Source organism: Sciurus carolinensis, chromosome 17, assembly GCF_902686445.1.
Source record: "Sciurus carolinensis chromosome 17, mSciCar1.2, whole genome shotgun sequence".
NCBI lineage: Eukaryota > Metazoa > Chordata > Mammalia > Rodentia > Sciuridae > Sciurus > Sciurus carolinensis.
In genome coordinates, this window is record NC_062229.1 from 6480827 (window position 1) to 6499404 (window position 18578).

At 38.7% G+C, this 18578-nt stretch overlaps 2 pseudogenes; both read left to right on the plus strand.

Moving 5' to 3' along the window:
- The first annotated feature begins 2328 nt into the window (after positions 1 to 2328).
- Positions 2329 to 3097, plus strand: LOC124969036 (olfactory receptor 7G2-like; annotated as a pseudogene).
- Positions 3098 to 14849: 11752 nt separating this feature from the next.
- The window catches only part of LOC124969037 (olfactory receptor 7G3-like), a 31894-nt pseudogene continuing 28165 nt past the window's right edge, over positions 14850 to 18578 (plus strand).

The window sequence follows — 18578 nt, forward strand, 5'->3', positions numbered from 1 at the left end:
TAGCAGAAGGTAGTTAGGTCACTGGGGACTGTGCATCTGAAGGGTAGTGGGAAGCCCCCTCCTCTCTAGTTTTTTTTGTTTTCTGGTGGCCTCCTCTGCCTCACATTGCCTCTATGATGTTCTGCATGATCCCAGTCCAAAGCAACAGAAATGATGATAAAGTAAAACCTCTGAAATGAGTTAAAATAAACCTTTTCTATTTTTGGACTGATTTATCTGAAGTATTGGTTAAGACATAGAAAGCTGACTGATGCAATATCTTATCTAATATTTATTAGCAAATTATCAGTGCTCACTTATGGAATACAGCCCCTCATATGAAATGGAATAAGACTTCCTGAAATCATACTGAATAAGTGAAATACGTAATGTAATATGTAAGAGGAGCCCTGGATTCATTAGAGAGATGCCACCTATTGTGGGAACAGGGCCCATACAGTGCAGCTGAGCAGAGAAATGCAGAGAACTAAGTAGTGCAGACATGGCCTCAGGGCTCAGGAGTCAGCCACCTCGCATCCCTGGCTTCTGCAGAGTTGGTCTTCGAGGACGTTCCCTCTTGGAATCAGAATGAGTGAAACTGTTGGCCTAATGAGGAGCTCTGGATATTGGGGCCCAGTGATAAGGAGACTGCAGGAGTCACCGTGGGGCCACCTCATTTAGCATCCCTGCCCCATTCAGAAAACAAGGCCTGAGCTTCCTCCCCAAACTGAGCCCTCCTGACCAGGGTTCCACTTAATCATTTGGTCTGCCTGATCTTTCTGAGGTCACATCTTCCACCTTTAATATCCAAGTCAGTTACTGAGCAACATTCTTCTTGAACCCAACAAGGTAATGAAATCCACTTAGGTAATCCTTTGGAAATGTGACTCATGTATGTAATGCATTAATTATTTAATTCATTTTATATTTTAATTTTTATTGTTGCATATAAATGAAACCGATGGTGGTTTCATTGTACCACAGTGGCACATGCATAAAAAATCAGTTTGATCAATTTCACTCCCTATACCTCCCACAACTTCCGCTTCCTCTTCCTCCCAGTCCTTCTCTAAACACTAATGGTCACTGTTCAAGTTTCATGGCATTTATCTCCCTTTCCCCACTTTTCACTCTAGTTTCCACATATGAGAAAAATCATATCATACTTTTTCTCCCTGAGGATGACTTATTTGGATGGACTAAGTTCTGTATACCCTCAAGGTGTACAAGGTGAGGGTCGGATGTATATACCCCTGCAAAATGATGACCACAATGCAGCTGATGAAATCCCCCATGCAGTTTCCACTGGACAAATAGAACACCCAGGCTGCTCCTAGAGAGGGTGATGTGTCCATCCACAGAGCTGTGCTGGAGTCTGGATCAAATTCAGAGTGTGTGAGAGCAGGATCCCACCAAGTGGTAGGTAAGTCCTTCACAGTTTCTTCTGTGCCCCCTGGGCCAGAGACCACTGTTCTACAGGATGCTTCTAGCTGGACCGTGATTGTCCTAGAAGCATCTGCCTCCTTATAAGATTCTTCTGAATATCTGTAAACCATTGTATTTTAGATGTCTGTGCAATATACTTGTTCTCATTTACCTATTTAAAAATGAAAAGGTGTACCATTCATCAAATTAAGGGAAGAACACTCTTAGGATAAGACAGAGGATTTTATAAATAGATTTCCTCAGCTTCCCCTAGAATTAATTGCTAAAGGAGACAAGGACCACTGTACTTGTAGTTTTATGAACTTAAAATGTTTTCCTGTCCTTTCTTAGGTACAACTGGATGAATTCCATCTCCCCACTGTGACTAATTTCATGAGTAAAGATGGACATGTATTTAAGGCACAGGGAAAAACTAGAGGCCTTGTTCAGGAAGAAAGTGTTAAAATTGCACAGGATAATGATGATAACTCAGATATCACTCAGAAAAATACATGACTAGGAACCATGAGTTTTTTTGTTTGTTTTTAATGCATTGGTTCTCAAAATTCAGCATATATCAAAGTCATACAGGTGGGCTAATTAAAACAATGCTGTCCTTGTCACCAAATAGGATAAGCAGTGATTCTGCAGTGAGGACAAAGAGTTCACATTCATAGTCCTCCCAAATCCTGCTGGTGCTGTCTATATACTTTTGACTCTTTCACCCCACAAATTTTCATCAGATTTATTCACAACATGAAACCCAGAAATTAAACAGCTGTTTCATAATGTCTTCTATTGGGACTGACAGATGACCTAGCACTGAGGTCCCTCATCTTCAGTCTGTTCCTGTCCATGTACATGGTCACCATCCTGGGGAACCTGCTCATCACCCTGGCTGTCAGCTCTGACTCCTACCTCCACACCCCCATGTACTTTTTCCTCTGCAGCTTGTCCTTTAATGATGTTCTTAAGTACATGCATAATTCCTAAGATGCTGGTGAACATCCAAACACAGGATCAGAGCATCACCTACACAGGCTGCCTCTCTCAGGTCTGCTTTGTCATAATGTTTACAGTCCTAGAAAATTCTCTCCTTGCAGTGATGTCCTATGACCACTATGTGGCCATTTGTCACCCCCCGAGGTATGCAGTCATCAGGAAGCCCTGCCTCTGTGTTCTGATGGTGTTAGTCTCTCTGTCTATCAGCACTGTGGATTCTCTGCTGCACACGCTGCTGTTGCTGTAGCTGTCCTTCTGCACAGACTTGGAGATCCCCCACTTCTTCTGTGAACTTGCTCAGGTCATCAAGCTGGCCTGTTCTGAAATCGTCATCAATAACATACTGATATACATCTCAGTTGACATATTTGGTGGTGTTCCTCTCTCCGGAATCATTTTCTCTTATTCTCACATAGTGTCCTCCGCCTTGAGAATGCCCTCATCACAAGGGAAGTATAAAGTCTTTTCCACCTGTGGGTCTCACCTGTCAGTACTTTGATTATACTATGGAACAGGTTTGGGGGTATACATGAGCTCTGCAGTGACTGACTCCCCCAGAAAGACTGCAGTGGCCTCTGTGATGTACACCATGGTCCCTCAGATGCTGAACCCCTTTATCTACAGCCTGAGTAACAGGGCCATGAAGGAGGCCTCGAGGAAACTCATTGGCAGGACAGCTTCTCAGCTATGATGTGAAATTTGCTTTGTTCCTATGTTTCTAGAGTCAGTCCAGTTAGAGGATTTTTGATGAGGCAGAATGCCGAGTACTTCCATAACTGTGTTCTTTTACGCGACAGGAAAACCTAATGACCAGATGCTGTTTAACTTCTCTTGAAGCCTGTTATGACTTCTTGTCCAGTTCTCTGATATCCCACGCAATTCTTCAGACAATTTCTTTTCTCTGAGTTCACAGGAGCAGAGACTGAAGGAATGCTTCTAGTTTTAGCAAACATCGCATTGATGCGCTCTTAGAAACAGGTGATCTGCAGGGGGGGACAGTCCTGCAAACCGTAAGCAATGCTTTGATTGTTTGTGCAGCAGATTCTCCCTGATCATGTGATTGTGAGAGGGGGATCGTGTATTGCATTTCTACTTGCATTTTAAGCTTGTATTTGCTTTTTGATCAGTCCTGTGATGTTTTAACAAATGATATCAACCTCCAACCTCTACCTCATTGCTTGGACTCCGTGAAGCCGAACTGGATTTGGGGAATGCTATTTTGGAATTTTGTGGATTTGTCTCCAGGAAGGAGAGTTCTAGAAGGTGAACAAAGCAGGGAAAGATGAACACAAGGTCAAGGTCATAGATGGAGACTATCTTCAACCTAACTGCAGGTTAGGGCCACACATATTTCATTTTGCTGGTTGACCTACTATGAAGAAAATGAACTGATCTTTTATATTCAGTTAATTACCGAGAATTTCCCTGAAGAAATATATCCCCTGTGATCAGATTGGCATCTTCCCTGCTCAGTTTCATTACTTGTAAAATTCATGTCATTAGATTTATCTCAGTAACTTGAGATGGTTTTGTGATATGGAGGCTTTGTGAAACGCAATCGATTCTCAAAGAAAAAGAACCCCCAGTTCTAACACCTGGGTCAAGAAAGAGAATGTCATTCATTACAAGTCTTCAGAAGGGGGAATGTGCTAATTTAGGGATTAAAGCTACCCTGAGAATTACACAAGGTGGCCTCTTCCAAAGACTTGTTCTCCTGAGTCCCAAGCTGGTTACAGAGGACGCAGATATTGAGCCTGGAGGGAATATTGTGACAGATGTAAAAAAACAGTGTCCTTCTCTTGGTCTACTGATGCTATAACTCACTTTGGAGTCATGCAGGGGACAACTGTATTATAAATTGATAACACCATTTGATATCTCCATCTCATCTTCCCCTCACTTGTTGATATGCACATACATGGTCAGAGGGGGAATGCTACTCATGTTGAAAGAGGATTTTTGCCAAGCATGATCTCATTCCTTATTTTCTGTGTAGGCATGAATTGTAATAACATAATATTTTATAAGAGAAAGAGAAAGACAGAAATTGGATTAATGCAGGCAATTTCTGATGGTACATATTTTCTCAAAGTTTTATTTTTAAAACTCTAATAAATAGTCATCACCCCTTTCTAAGTGACCATACAATTTACTACATAATTTTCTTGTTGTCCTTCATAAACATTCAAGGTCACGACAGATGTCTGGGTCTTGGCTGAGATTCCATCCTTGGTTTTCAGTCCTATTTTTACATGATGTGGGGTGACAATAAAAATCAGGAATCCTTTCTGTCATTACTTCTCCTGTTGAAATGTAAGATAGTGTTATTCTTGGGATGTATTTACGGGATAAAGGTAAGTTTTCCTTTTGGAAGATGAAATGAGTTTTCCTAAGTGTCTGTACTAACTTATCTGCCTTTGGATGATTCTGGTGCTTAACATCATCACAGTCTGGTGAGGTAAAATAATGCTTTGTTAATTTGTACTTCTCTTTTCATGAGGTGGAGTGTCTTTATACATACTATATGAGACTCTTACTTTTCCCATTTTGGAAAATATGTGTTTGAGATATTTCCATTCAGGTGCTTGTCCTTTTGGCAATGTGTAGAAGTTCTATATTTAATTGGAAATTTGAACATTTTTAAGTTATGTGGATGACAATTTATTTTTATTTTGTCTGTCTTATTTTGTAAAAGTTTTGAAGCATTTAATATTTGCACACAGGTGGTCATTTTTAAGGCAGCTTATCATGTCAATATTCCCTAATTTTGAGGGCTCAATACACGATTTCTTCACTTTTTTATTGTTGCATTGTAATTACACATAATAGTTGGATTCACTGTTACATATTCATACATGTACATGATATTAAAATATAATTTGGTCAATACCATCCCCATTATTTCCCCTTTAGCTTCCTTCTTCCCTACCCGGTCCATTTCCTCTACATAGATCTTTCTTTATTTTTAATGAGAGTCCCACACCCATGTTTATTTTCCTTCACCACCTTCAGCTTTTCATAAAAGAGGAATAATATGACCCCTGATTATCTGAGTTTGGCTTATTTCTCTCAACACAATGCTCTTAAGTTCCATCCACTTTCATTCTTCTTTACAACTGACTAAAACTCCATGTGTATAAATACCAGGTTTTCTTTCTCCATTCACTCACTGAGGGACACCTAAGCTTGATCCATTATTTGGCTTTTATGAATTGTGCTGCTGTAAACATGGGTATGCACAATAGTGACTCTAGTTCTTCAGGATAAATACTGAGGAGTGGTGTCAGTGAATTGCTTGGTGATTCCATCCTAGCCTTTTGAGGAGCCTCTATACTGAAGTCCATGTGGTTGTGCTAATTTACAACTTAACCAACAGTAACAGTGTGCCTTTTCCCCACATCCTCCGCAGCATTCATTACTGCTTGTGTTCCTGAGGGCCGCCATCTTAACTCAATCATTCTTGATAATGAAAGCTGTACTTACTTCAGTACAAAGGATTTGAGTTTTACCTTCTAGTTTATTGTCATGAAATGTTCTTCCTTTACCTTTGCCTCTGAGTTGAAACAAATCCACATTTCTTTTTTTTACCACCATTTCAATGATAAATAAACTGTTCATCCTTGTGCTGATTTTCTTCTGGACTCTCTTGTCACAACAATAGGATTGATTACTTGTCTCCCTACACCAAGGTCAATGTCTTCATTATTGTAAAACTCATGCCCTTTAAAAGCAGTTTGCTTTTGGTAACAAACTTCAATTCTTTTTTGATACTTTGTACCACAGGTATTCATCTTTTCTGTTAACTTTAAATTTCCTACAAGAATATTGATAACAAACTCTGTAACTTAAATAGATGACCTGTAATATTTAGAAAATAGATATATTGATGCTAATTTTATGATATTGCATAAGGTTGATAGTGAAAATATACCAAGATAATAAACCATATATCTTATACTTGCTTAGCCCATATTGATTAAAGAAAATGTTTTAGAAACAGGTAAACATAATATTAAAAATTATCAAATTTGAACCATATGTAAAATGGTTCCTTTGTGACAATTTTAATTTTTGGAAGGGTACATTCTCTGTTATAACTTCTATTATTGAGGAGACAGACATGTAGACATCCTTAAAACATTTTGTTTCTCTTCACTCCTGTTTTAGTTCTTCCCAATATTTCTTTTTAGACTAGTGTTATTTAAAGTCACCTAGAAGGGGATGCATATAATCCAGGACAGAGGAAAGGGGTATCCATGTGTGACTGGCACTTGAGTCAGTGTGAGCAGTAACGCAGGCAGGACAAAAAAGGTCACACTCAGGGTGTCTCAGGGTCAGGGATCACCAAAGGTCAAACTGACAAATGTAAGGGGTTTGTCAACCTAAGGACAGTCCCACAGTCAGCCATCCTGACAATGTCACATGTGAGGGACATCACCCACACCACAACAGGAATTCAGTGCTAGCTATTTGTATGGACACGTTGTCCTATGTCCCTACTTTACAGTGGCCATTGAGGCTCCCAGGTGTTCTGAGCTCCATGTTCTTTTTCTCTGTACATGTGAATCCACTTTCTCCCTAGCAACTATGACATAAGCGACCTTGACTCTTGTGTTTGGATATTGAGTCCCTCTAAGATTCAGCTTAGGACACACAGTTTGCTGCTATTTTCTCCAGTTGTTTCAAGTTCCTGTATATTTATTCTTCCCTATAGTCCTTCTGATTCAGAAAAATGCGTGCAACTTATCACCTTAAGGATAATGTGTTAATCATTAAGTTATCGTTAAGAAGGTGTCTTCTAAATAACACTCAGAGCACCTCAGGCTTCAGACAGCTTATTGTCTGCTCCACAGTGTGGGTCCTGTTTGGGGCTGCCCCTTGCTGTATGACACTTTGGTGGACAGGGAATCAAAGACTTTGATAACCCAAGCAAGCCTTGTGGCTTTTGTCCAGTGGTGTTCCCAGGAGACAAGTGGTGCCATCTTGCTGACCTTTCAGTATTGCTCACCTGGCACACATCAGAGGTCACCTTAGATGCTTTTGTATGGTTCACTCCAAAGTTTGTCATCTGAGCTTCAAATGCATAGGAATTTCTGTTAAAAAAAATAAATCCATGTTGGGGGATTTGGCACGTTCTGAAGCACTGACCTGGGATGGGCGAGGCCTGGGGTTCAACCCCCAGCCACACGAAAAGAAAAACAAACAAAAAAAGAAAACTCCCTCTCAGACCTGACACTACTCTGGCCATCTACTTCATTTCCCCCAAAAGACTCCTCACGGGGATCTCTATTGTCAGCATCCCCAGTTCTTCTCCTCATGACTTTTCGAAGTCTGTCCATTGGGTCTGGGGCCTGATTTCTCATCTGGCAGATTTGTTACCTCATCCATCACCAGGCGGGTGACTGCTCCTGAGTTCACTTTACTGACTTCTGCCTAGTGACATGGAGAACACCACAGATCCATCCATCAGTCCCACCGTGAGCTCAGTTAAGTTCTTCTTTAGAGACTTTCCTGAAACTTTGATGATGACAAGACTTTGACTGATGACAAGTCTACAGTCCTGGGTCTACATGGGGCTGGACTCCTAAGTTCACCCATATTCCTCATAAGGAAGCTCCACTTCTGCTTTTGGAAACTAACCTCCTAGGACATCATGTCCTGGATACCTGGAAAAAAGAAGTACTTTCTTACTTATAGGGATCAATCTATAGAATCTTTTGTTTTCTTCTCACTACCATCTCATGTTTGGGTTTTGTTATTTTTTTATTTATGTAGTATTGGAAATTGTTCCTTGTATCTACACATTATAATAATCTTCAGGTTGTACATGGGAACACTGACTTGCTTGTAATCCTATTAATGTGTTTGTACATTGTGTCTATTAATCCTAACTTTAATGTTAATAGGGTTATCATGATGAAGAAAGTCACCACGATGCTGCCTTCCCATAAATTTCAAAAAATATACCATGTAAAATGTGAATTCATATGTGAAGTTAACAAATTATAACTATATAATACAATAATGATAAATACATAAAAATTTTGAAGCCCTTAAATAAAGCATAGTTTAAAAATAACACCAACATGTGATGTCCTCTATTCCTATTAAATGATTGTATAAATCTAACTTGATGTATAGACACATGAGGCAACTAGTGCTTTTTGGTGACTTTATATTTGAGCGAACACATCAGTAAAGAATGAAGAACTACAATTTCACCTAAGAAAAATGTATTTTAAAACTACTGGGGTGGAATTCAAAATGTTGTTTATAAAATTCTGCAGGGATGTAAAGCCCGCTCCATTAACTTTCAAGCAGCAGTGATGAAACAGACTATATTAGAGTTCATTTTGTCTATTATGTGGAAAAATGTAGTTCAACAATTGCTCAAAAATTACTAAGGGATACTCTCTGTGCGATCACAAAATGCTATAGTTTACTTGTCATCCAAAGTCCCCTGTCCTAAATATTTAGTCACCAGCCTGTGGTACTACTGGGAAGTGGTAGAACCTTCCAGAGTTGGGTACTAATGGAAGGACGTTAGATCATTGAGAACTGGGACCTTAAATGGGATAGTATAACTCCAGTCCCTGGTCTGTCTTTCTCTCTCCATTTCTGGGTTGCCTTGTCTGTTACAAATTCCCTCCAGGATATACTGTGTTGTCACAGGCCCAAAGTGATAGCCCAAGTGGCCATGAAATCAGACATATGAAACTATGAACCAGAGTAAACCTTTCTTCTTTTTCAGTTTATTAACCTCAGATATTCATTTCAGCAATTAGAAACTGACCAGCACAATATCTTAGCAAATATATATAAATGTTATTTATGCCCACACATATAGGACCAAAATTGAATCAGTCTTTTTGAAATTATTAATTAAGTAGAGATGGGAAACAAAAGAGAGATGGCTTTGTTTGTAACTGAAAAGGAGCCCTGGAATGCATTAGAGACATGCCACACATTACCTTATATGAGCAAGAGCCATTCAATGCAGCTGAGGAGAAACAAGGGAGAGAACTGAGAGGAGCAAGGCAGGGCTTCAGGGGTCAGGAACCAACCACCCCAATCCCTCATTTCTGCAGAGTAGGTCTTCAAGGACTTGCACTCTTGGGATCAGAATATTAGAAAAACAGCTGATCTGATGATGGGCTTTAGGTATATCACTGACAGGGATAGATTCAGACACTGCAGGAGTCAGCCTGTGAAGACCTCACTCTACAGCCCTGCCCCAGCCAAGAAGCAGCGCCTGAGCCTCCACCTGTGATGAGTCTTCCTGACCAGGGTTCCACTCCATCATTCAGTCTGTCTGTGTTTCCTAAGGACAGATTTTCCAATTTCAATATCAAGGTGAAACTTTGAAGTCAACCAGGTAACTAAAGCTGCTTAGTTAATGCTTTGAAAATGTGACTCATGTATCTCATTCATTTATTATTAAATTCATTTTAGTTTCTTTATATGTCATCATATGCCTTTGCCAAGTGAACACGGGCAGAGAGGATGTTTCCCTCTTATTTTTCTACCCACTGACATTCCCAGAGATCATTTCAACCCATCCAATTCTTTCTTAATTTTTGCATTTATGCTGCTGAGGATGCTTTCTCTCTTTTTTTCCTTCCTCAATCACCCTGAAACAATCTTCTCTCTAAGAAATGAAAAGTGCTTTGTGCAGCAGTGCATGGTGGAAAGGAAGGTTTGAAGGAAGGAATGAAGGGAGGGAGGGAGGGAGGAAGGAAGGGAGGAAGAAAAGACAAAAAGAAAGAGAGAGAAAGAAACCAGTAGGGAATGCCAGTTGAAGGTTTTCATATGTCAAATGCCACACTTGGTGCATTCGTTTGACACACATTTTATCAGTAAACATTCCCAGTTATTTTTCAGCTCCATTGAAGTGTAAGTGATTTTAATTTGCATATATTCAAAGTGTACATTATGATGTTTGGATATATGTGTACATTGGATAATGATTTACAATTAGATTAATGAACAAATCTGCAGTGCAGTTTACATTATACAAATAGAACACACCAACCTCTCAGAGTTGATGATTTTTGCCCTAGAATTTCTGTCACATTCAGGGTACGTGAGACTAATATTAATCAAAGGCATAAATGCTGTCATAGCCACTTCCGTCTCTCACTGAAGACAAAGACCACCACTGGACAGTGGCCTGCCAAGTAGGATCCTCCTTGTGTGATAAGCATGGGTTATCATGTAAACTGTTTTTTTCTGAGTATAAGGAGATCTTATTTTCATCACTTTTCTCAGACATCTATGTACTTCATTAACCTCTCTTTTAGCTGAAATTTAAAAAACAAATTACCACCTGTTGACCAACAGAAGGTCTCCCTTAGGATGAGAAAGATTATCTGAGACAGAGTTACCCAGCTTCCCTTAGAGCTAATGGCTAAAGAACATGGTTTATGTTTCATGGCGGAGTCTTCTGAGATTCAGTGTGGAAGAACATTTTCTTATATTTTCTCAGGACCACCTAGTGGGATGCCATTCTCCTGCAATAATTAGTTTTGTGAAATGAAGTGGGCATACATTGAAAGTGATAAAGAGACTAGGGTAGTCAGAAAGTAGCACAGGGAAATAGTATTATCTGAGTAACCAATTAGGAATGTACTCTCCAGAGGAAGGAACAGAGTTGGATGAAGGAAGATTCTAGCAGTAAGACTAGCTGAGCTCAAACCCAGTCTGAGCCAAGCACACACTATGGATCTCACATCCATGATATAACCTTCAGATGCCTAAGTGTCCACATGGGTAAATGTGGATGCTAACTAGAATGGACACACCTGCAAAAGGAAAGAGATTTCAGGTTATTCTGAAGCAAGCCAATGTTATGGAACCACCACTTTAGAAGGCAGATTTCTAAATTATATTCTTGACTTTTTGAATGGTGGGGAATAATTGTGATTGAAAAGTTTTCCTATATGCTTGGTTTCATTATCACCTCATCACACAGTAAATAAAAGAGTTGATGTTCAGTGAAATTTCACTTCAATAAAAGGAAGGGAGGGAAATGGGGGAAACAAGGGAACAGGAAAGGATGGAGAAAGTAACAAATGAAAGTACGAATATTCACTTCAGTTCACAGGACCTGTGAGAAAGTGATTCTTTTTTTTTTTCCTCTGCAACAGGAACAGTTTTATTTCTTCCGTTACAAGCTACATATAGCCTTTTATTTATTTTTGAATAAAAATTTGAACCGACTCTCAAAATTCAACAGGCATTCAAAGGTTTCTTAAAGCATTAATTTACAGTTCTCATGCCCAGCAAGTGTCATGAAGCTTTCTGGAATGGAGACCAAGATTTTGCATTTCTAACATCTTCCCAAATGCTGGATGGATCTTCCCAATGGCTGGATCTTCTGTCACTACTTTCTTCTAGGGTGATGGGGTTAAGTAATAATCTGATGTGTTTTATTTTATCTTGAGCCCTGGCCTTTCTTTTTGTCTAGTTTTGTGATGTTTGACCCATGATTTCTATACTCCTGTATACATTCTTTGCTCATGTTCCACAGAAACAACACCTGGAGCCAGAGTTCTAATTTTAACTCATTTTGTTTTGGTGTACTCTTAGAAACACAAGTTGGAGAAACCGGATGGTCAGAATAATATTGGAGCCAAGCTGTGATCCTATCTACAAAAGCCTTCCAGCTGAGCATATGGTTGGTGTCATTTGAGTGGCATCCTAGAGTTTATTTTACTATGAGACAAAGGGGTACCCATTCACCTCTCATGTACTATTTAGTGGCCAAGCAGCAACTTCTGGTAATAGCATCCACCATGTTAAGCATAATGGTCTCTGAAGTTGGCATAGTTAGCTAGACCTTATCAGTGCTTTCGGATCATTCATCAATGAGAGGTGCCTTCAGTCCTAATAAGGAAATAAATGTCTACCATTAATATGCTCCATCTGATGGAGTTTCCATCATACCTACTTGAGGTGTCCTTTTCCTGGGCTTTCTTTCTTCCTAGGGCACCAGGTGATAGCAGCAGATTCAGGTGTCATACGTGGACATGATGCTAGAGACAATAAACTGAATGCCATTCCTGAGTTAATTGGTATGTAATGTTCATGGATCAGACTGAATCTCTGTGCAGACTGAATGGAGACCCTCAACACACACCCAGAACCTGATCCACTATTTTTTATCATCATACATGATGATTGGGTACTGTTACTTGTTTGAGAAGAGAGGGATTGCTGAGGAGGAGTTTTTCCTGGATTATGTGGGTATATCTTCATTGTAGTCCTCTTTCCATATTAACAGTCTGAATTACAGAAGAAAGAGGAAAGAAAGAGGCATGTAACCATGAAGGTAGAAATTGGATTGATGCAGCTATATGTGAAAAATTTTGTCCCATGTACCTGTCATTTTCATAGAACTGTAATGAACTTTTGAAACCATGTAGATATTATTACACATATTTTTGACCTTGTCCACGTTCAAATTTAATATATTCTGTTTCTTGTCATTATTAACATCCTTATTTTCAAAACCATTTATGCTGTTTAGTAGGTTTTCATTCATTCTTTTCAGCAAAATCATTTTCTTTTGTTAAAGTTAAATCATTTCTACAAATTACACCATGAGGTTTTAGTTTTTTCAAGACTTGATGCAGTTCTGACCATGGAAATATGATGTAGGAGCAAAGGGAAATAATCTCACAGGTACCCATTAGTTAATGGCAATGTGGTACAAACAGGCCTGTTTAACATCTTCATTTTTATTCCTGCATTTTTATCTCCCATATTTTTCATTTTGCATTTTGACATAAAATAAGTAGCACTTCTGATGTTTATGAAATATTGGCATCTATTTTTCTGCTATTGTGAATTTATCTCTTGAGTGTTCTCCTCTGTGTCTTGTGAAGGAAATAAAACAGTTGTACTCTGGGTATGGAACTTTGGGCTTAGTGGACTGAGTGACCTTTCATTTCTGGGTATTTCCACTGAGATTTCCTAAGGGATCAAGTCACTCTACCTTCCATTAGATATCCCTAGTGTCGTATTTTCTTATACTGACAACTTGGTGGGTGTAAAATATAATTTAATTAATTTACATTTCCCTCAAGTTAAGATTCAGTCATCCCACTTATTAGGGACAATTTTTCTCTTTTGTGAAATGTGTGTGTTTATGACATATCCACTGGGCTTATTCTCTTTCCAAGATCAATTCCTAATGGTTCTTTATGTACTTGTACTAGCAGTTATGTTCATCTATATACACTGCAAATTCATCCGTCAGGAGAACACTTCCTGTTGCATGCTTGCCACGGTATTTAGTAGTCACACTCTAATTCATTTTAATATGGTTTATTTTGTCAATATTTTCCCTCATGGCCTGTACTCAGTCATTTTTGATATTGAAACTTCTACTTTGGCTGATAAAGTATTTGTAGTCTTGCATCTTGCCTTTCCCAGTTGATGCTGAATCCATCAGGAATTTATATTTTCCCTGGATGCAAGAAAAGAATCACATTCATCTTCATTACTGAGCACCTTTCATTAAATAGTCCAGCCTTTATGTTGAGGCCAGTTCAGCTTTAAAGAAGCAGTGCACTTGGGTGTTCCTGTTTCCTGGCCTCCTTTCTAAACAGTGGCATTGTTGTAACTATCCCTACACTAACATCACATGCCTTAATGACTGCAACTCCCTTATCAGCAAAACTGTTTCCTCTGTCAACAAAGAAGCCCCAAAGGCCTTTTAGTTACAATCACAAAGGTACCATGGCCCCAGGTTAATTGATTTTCTGTAAATTTGCAATTTTTGTCAACAATATTAATAGATAAGACCCATAGTTTATATTTGTGGTCTTGTATTATTACTTATAATGTGCATATGTTATAATTCTGGGATATTTTGAAAATGTGGTGATGAAATTCTTAAAAGGAGATAAAATATATGTTCAATAGACAATTTTGACTTCAAAGAATATATTAGAACTATTGTTTATTGTGTACAAAGAGGTTCATATTTCACTTATCCAAACATTAAATTAACATTAAGTGGTTGCAATTTGCTTGGTACTTTTAACATATTATCACTGATATTAGATAGATAAATAGAAAGATAGATGATAGGTAGGTAGGTAGATAGATAGATAGAGAAAGAGAGAGAGAGAGATAGATGATAGGTAGGAGTCCCAATTTTTGTCTCTCAAAACAACTTCTTCCTTGACTTCACAAAGTGTATAGCCATTTTCCCACTTGACAGCACGAGTGGATACCTGACAGACATCTCAAAGCCAACATTTCTGTAAAACCAGGTAATAATTCTCAGGTGTTCTACACACACACACTATCCTGTCCTTTCCTGCAGCTCCTCAGCAGTTTCTGTCATTGAGCAACCTCTGTGGAAGAATCTTCCTCATTTACAAAGCAAGTGCTGAGACTGGATTTTTGAGAACATAGTCTCAGCATGTCCCCGAATGATCTGTGCTCATATGGCCACTGGCTACTCCTGTGTCTCCCAGAAGGAGGCCCGTGTTCTGCAGGGAGATTCCTGTAAACACCTGCTGCTAGTGCTATCAGGTAAGCCTGGGTCCCCTGAGCATCAATAGATTGTTGCTATTGTCATATGTGCTTTCAAGAGCACATGTTCTTCACTTTACTTGTCTTGTCCGTTTTTTTTTTTTTTTAAATCAGCCACCTACAATATCTTGGAAAGAACTTCTCTGAACCTGTTAGACTTCATGACTTTATTTTTGTAGTTTTGTTGGAAGGTTTCAATCACCAATGGTTTAGAAATTTGTCTCCTTGCAGTGATGGCCTGTGACTACTCTGTGATCGCTTGTCACCCCTGAGGTACAGGGTCATCATGAGCCCTGCCTGGGTATCTTGCTAGTTCTGTTCTCCCTGTCCAATACCCTTATGGATGGCACACTCTGCTGGTGCTGCAGCTGTCCTTCTGCACAGACCTTGAGTTCCCCACTTCCTCTGTGAACTTGCTCCAGTGACTAAGCTCACCTGACACCTTGATCAATCACATTGTGGTTCATTTTATGGCTGCCAACATGGATGGCAGTTCTTTCTGTGGGATTATTTTCCCCTGTACTTGAATTGTCTGTTCTCTCTTGAAAACTCCTTTGCTGGCAGAAAACATAAACGTTTTTCACCTGTGGGTCTCCCCTCTTGCTGCTTACCTGATCTTGGGGTGTACATTACTCTGCAGTTACAGACTCACCCAGGAAGACTGCAGAGGTCTCAGTGATGTACTCTGTGGTTCTGATGATGCTGAACCCCTTTACCTACAGCCTGAGGAGCAGGGGCATGAAGGAGGCCCTGAAGAAAGAAATTAATAGGTCAATGTGTTTGGTGACTGCTGTCCTAGATAAAGCAGGTGTCTAGAATGCATCCAGGTGCCCACAGTGCTGTCCTCTGAACTTATCAATATGTCTTCATGAGGAAACTTCTTTTTCTGTGGAGGAATACTTTACTTCTTGGAGGAGATGTTAGATGTAGAACATAGTTGCACAAGTTAATGGGGAATCTGGTGAGATGAAGGGTCATAAGTTTTCCACAAGCAACAAAACAGTCCTCTGTGAGCCTGAGAATGAAAACAATGGAAATTTCATAGAACAAGCAAGAGAGTATACAGACTGGCCATCATTTGGGAGTACAGCATTTGGTATACAAGGGATCGGCAATACATCTGTGTATATATATGATTATAAAATAATTCTGAGCTTTGTGCTCAGATTATATGAGACATATAATATAATATATGTGTATGAAACATTATATATAACATATGATGACATAATATATAACATAAATATATTATAAATACATATATTAAAATATTGAGATATTATGCAGGTAATGATACATAGTATATTTATTATATATTAGTACATAACATATATGTTACATATATTATATGTACTATATATTACATATACAATGTATTACGTATAATTATATTAAATTTAATTGCATATAATATAAATTGTATGATATAAATATGATAAAGTGTACAATATATGTAAAGAGAGGAAAATAGATATATAGGTACATAACATTTATTTATATTATACATAAATATATAATATTAGTATAAAGAGATGATATATAATTTAATGTATACATATATGGTATATTTTATACATATATAAATATATTTATATATATATACATACACAATCTGATCTGATATACATATTCTGTGTGATCCTATTATTTCAGATGTGTCATTAAAATTCCTATTTCTGATGTGATTATTAGAATCGAGTGAGAAAAATTGTGAGGCTAATTCAGTTCAGCAGCATGGCTCATGCCCTGTAACATTAAGAATCAAATCAAATAAAGATTTTTGTCATTGTTGACAAGCCCCAACTCTTTCCTCATTTTATCCTCAAAAACACATTATTGCTGGGTTCATGATGGTGCATGCCTGTAATCCCAGGGACTCAGGAGTCTGAGGCAGGAGGATCAGTAGTTCAAAGCCAGCCTCAGCAACTTAGTGAGGCTCTAAGCAACTTGGTTAGTCCCTGACTCCAAACAACAAGTAGAACAGGTCTGGGGTGTGGCTCAGAGGTTCAGATCCCCAGGGTTCAATCCCCAGTACAAAAACAAAAATTGCATCAGTACAAAAAAAAAAAAGCGGGCTGGGGAGATAGCTCAGCTGGTAGAGTGCCTGCCTCACAAGCTCAAGTCCTTGAGTTCGATCCCCAGTACCTAAAAAAAAAAAAATTATTGCACACTGATAACTATTGCTATGATTTGCAATTTACTTTAATAATTTTAATAATAAAGTGAGGAATTTTTCTCCTCTTTCTGCTTTACTAAGGAGTGTTTGCGAATTTAGTTTATTTCAAACAGGTATGGATGTTGGATTAGTTTTAAACTTTTTCATAAATATGAAATACTGAAGGATGTATTTGAAAAATATGTGAAGGATTTGTACACTGTCAGCTATAAAAACTGCTGGAGAAAATTAAAGAAAGTCTAAAAATATGGACACATATCATATATGCACAGATTGGAAGATTCACTAATGTCAAAATGTCAAGTACCCCTAAATTGATATGTAGATTCAGTAAAATCCCAGTGAAAATCCAAGCAGGTTTTTTGGTAGAGATTTCTTGTTGAAAAGGACCATGGAAGACATAGAAGTGCCAAAACAATTTTGAAAAAGTTGAAAGAGTAAAGTCAGAATTCATGCCACCTGAATCATGAATCTATACTAATTAAAGCAGTGTGATATTGGTGTATATGCAGACAAGTAGATGAATGGGGTCACCCACAAATGTACAGCCGAGTTTTATAAGAGATGCACCTTCAGACTGGTCTCCAGGTGCATGCAGTGGACCAGGTCTTAAATCTCTGCTTTGATCAGTTTTGGGTTGCAACCTTGAGAAAAGTCATAACTTGAGCACGGTATCTCCCCCTCATGATACAGTCCCAGGAAGAGCTTACAGCCAAATGCTATCTGCCACCAGCACTCCTGCAAGCTAGGTGATAATTTATCCTCCAGACAGGAGATCCTGGTGACACCTGAGTGTCCACCACACACATCACAGTTGTACTGCCAATATCTTTCCTCATGGAGGGATGTCCCCTGGCATAATGCTTTGCTTCCATGTGGGCACTGTTAAATCAGAATCTAGAATACAGCATGGCTCCACTCACTGTCATTAACACTTGGTGGACTGAATGAATGATTAAGTAAGTAGCTGCTAGGAAAATAAATCTGCCCATTGCCACTAGAAACCCAATAGCATATCAGGATGCCTCAAGACGTACATTTTGCCTTTGTCTCTACTCATGTGATTCTCAGTCACTGGGGGCTGCTATAACAAAACACCAGAGGCCGTGTAGGTTGAACAATAGATGTTCTAAGTCTGAGTCTCAGACTTCTGAGTTTTGCAAAGTCCAAATCTGAAGTGCTAGAACACTAGCAAGAGTCCACCATCTTTATGGTTTTCACATGACTTTCTCTTCTCTTGGCAAAGAGAGGAAGCCCTGGTATCTTTTCCTTACACAGATGTTAATCCCATCATGTAGCTCTATACACAAGACCTCATATAAACCTAATTACCTCCAAAATACCACCTCCTAAATCACTGAATTTGCAGATATTTGTAAACTATAATAAAAGCAGCTGAACTGGTGAAAGTCACCTTGATGATTGTAAATCAAAAGCTGTGTAGGATGCA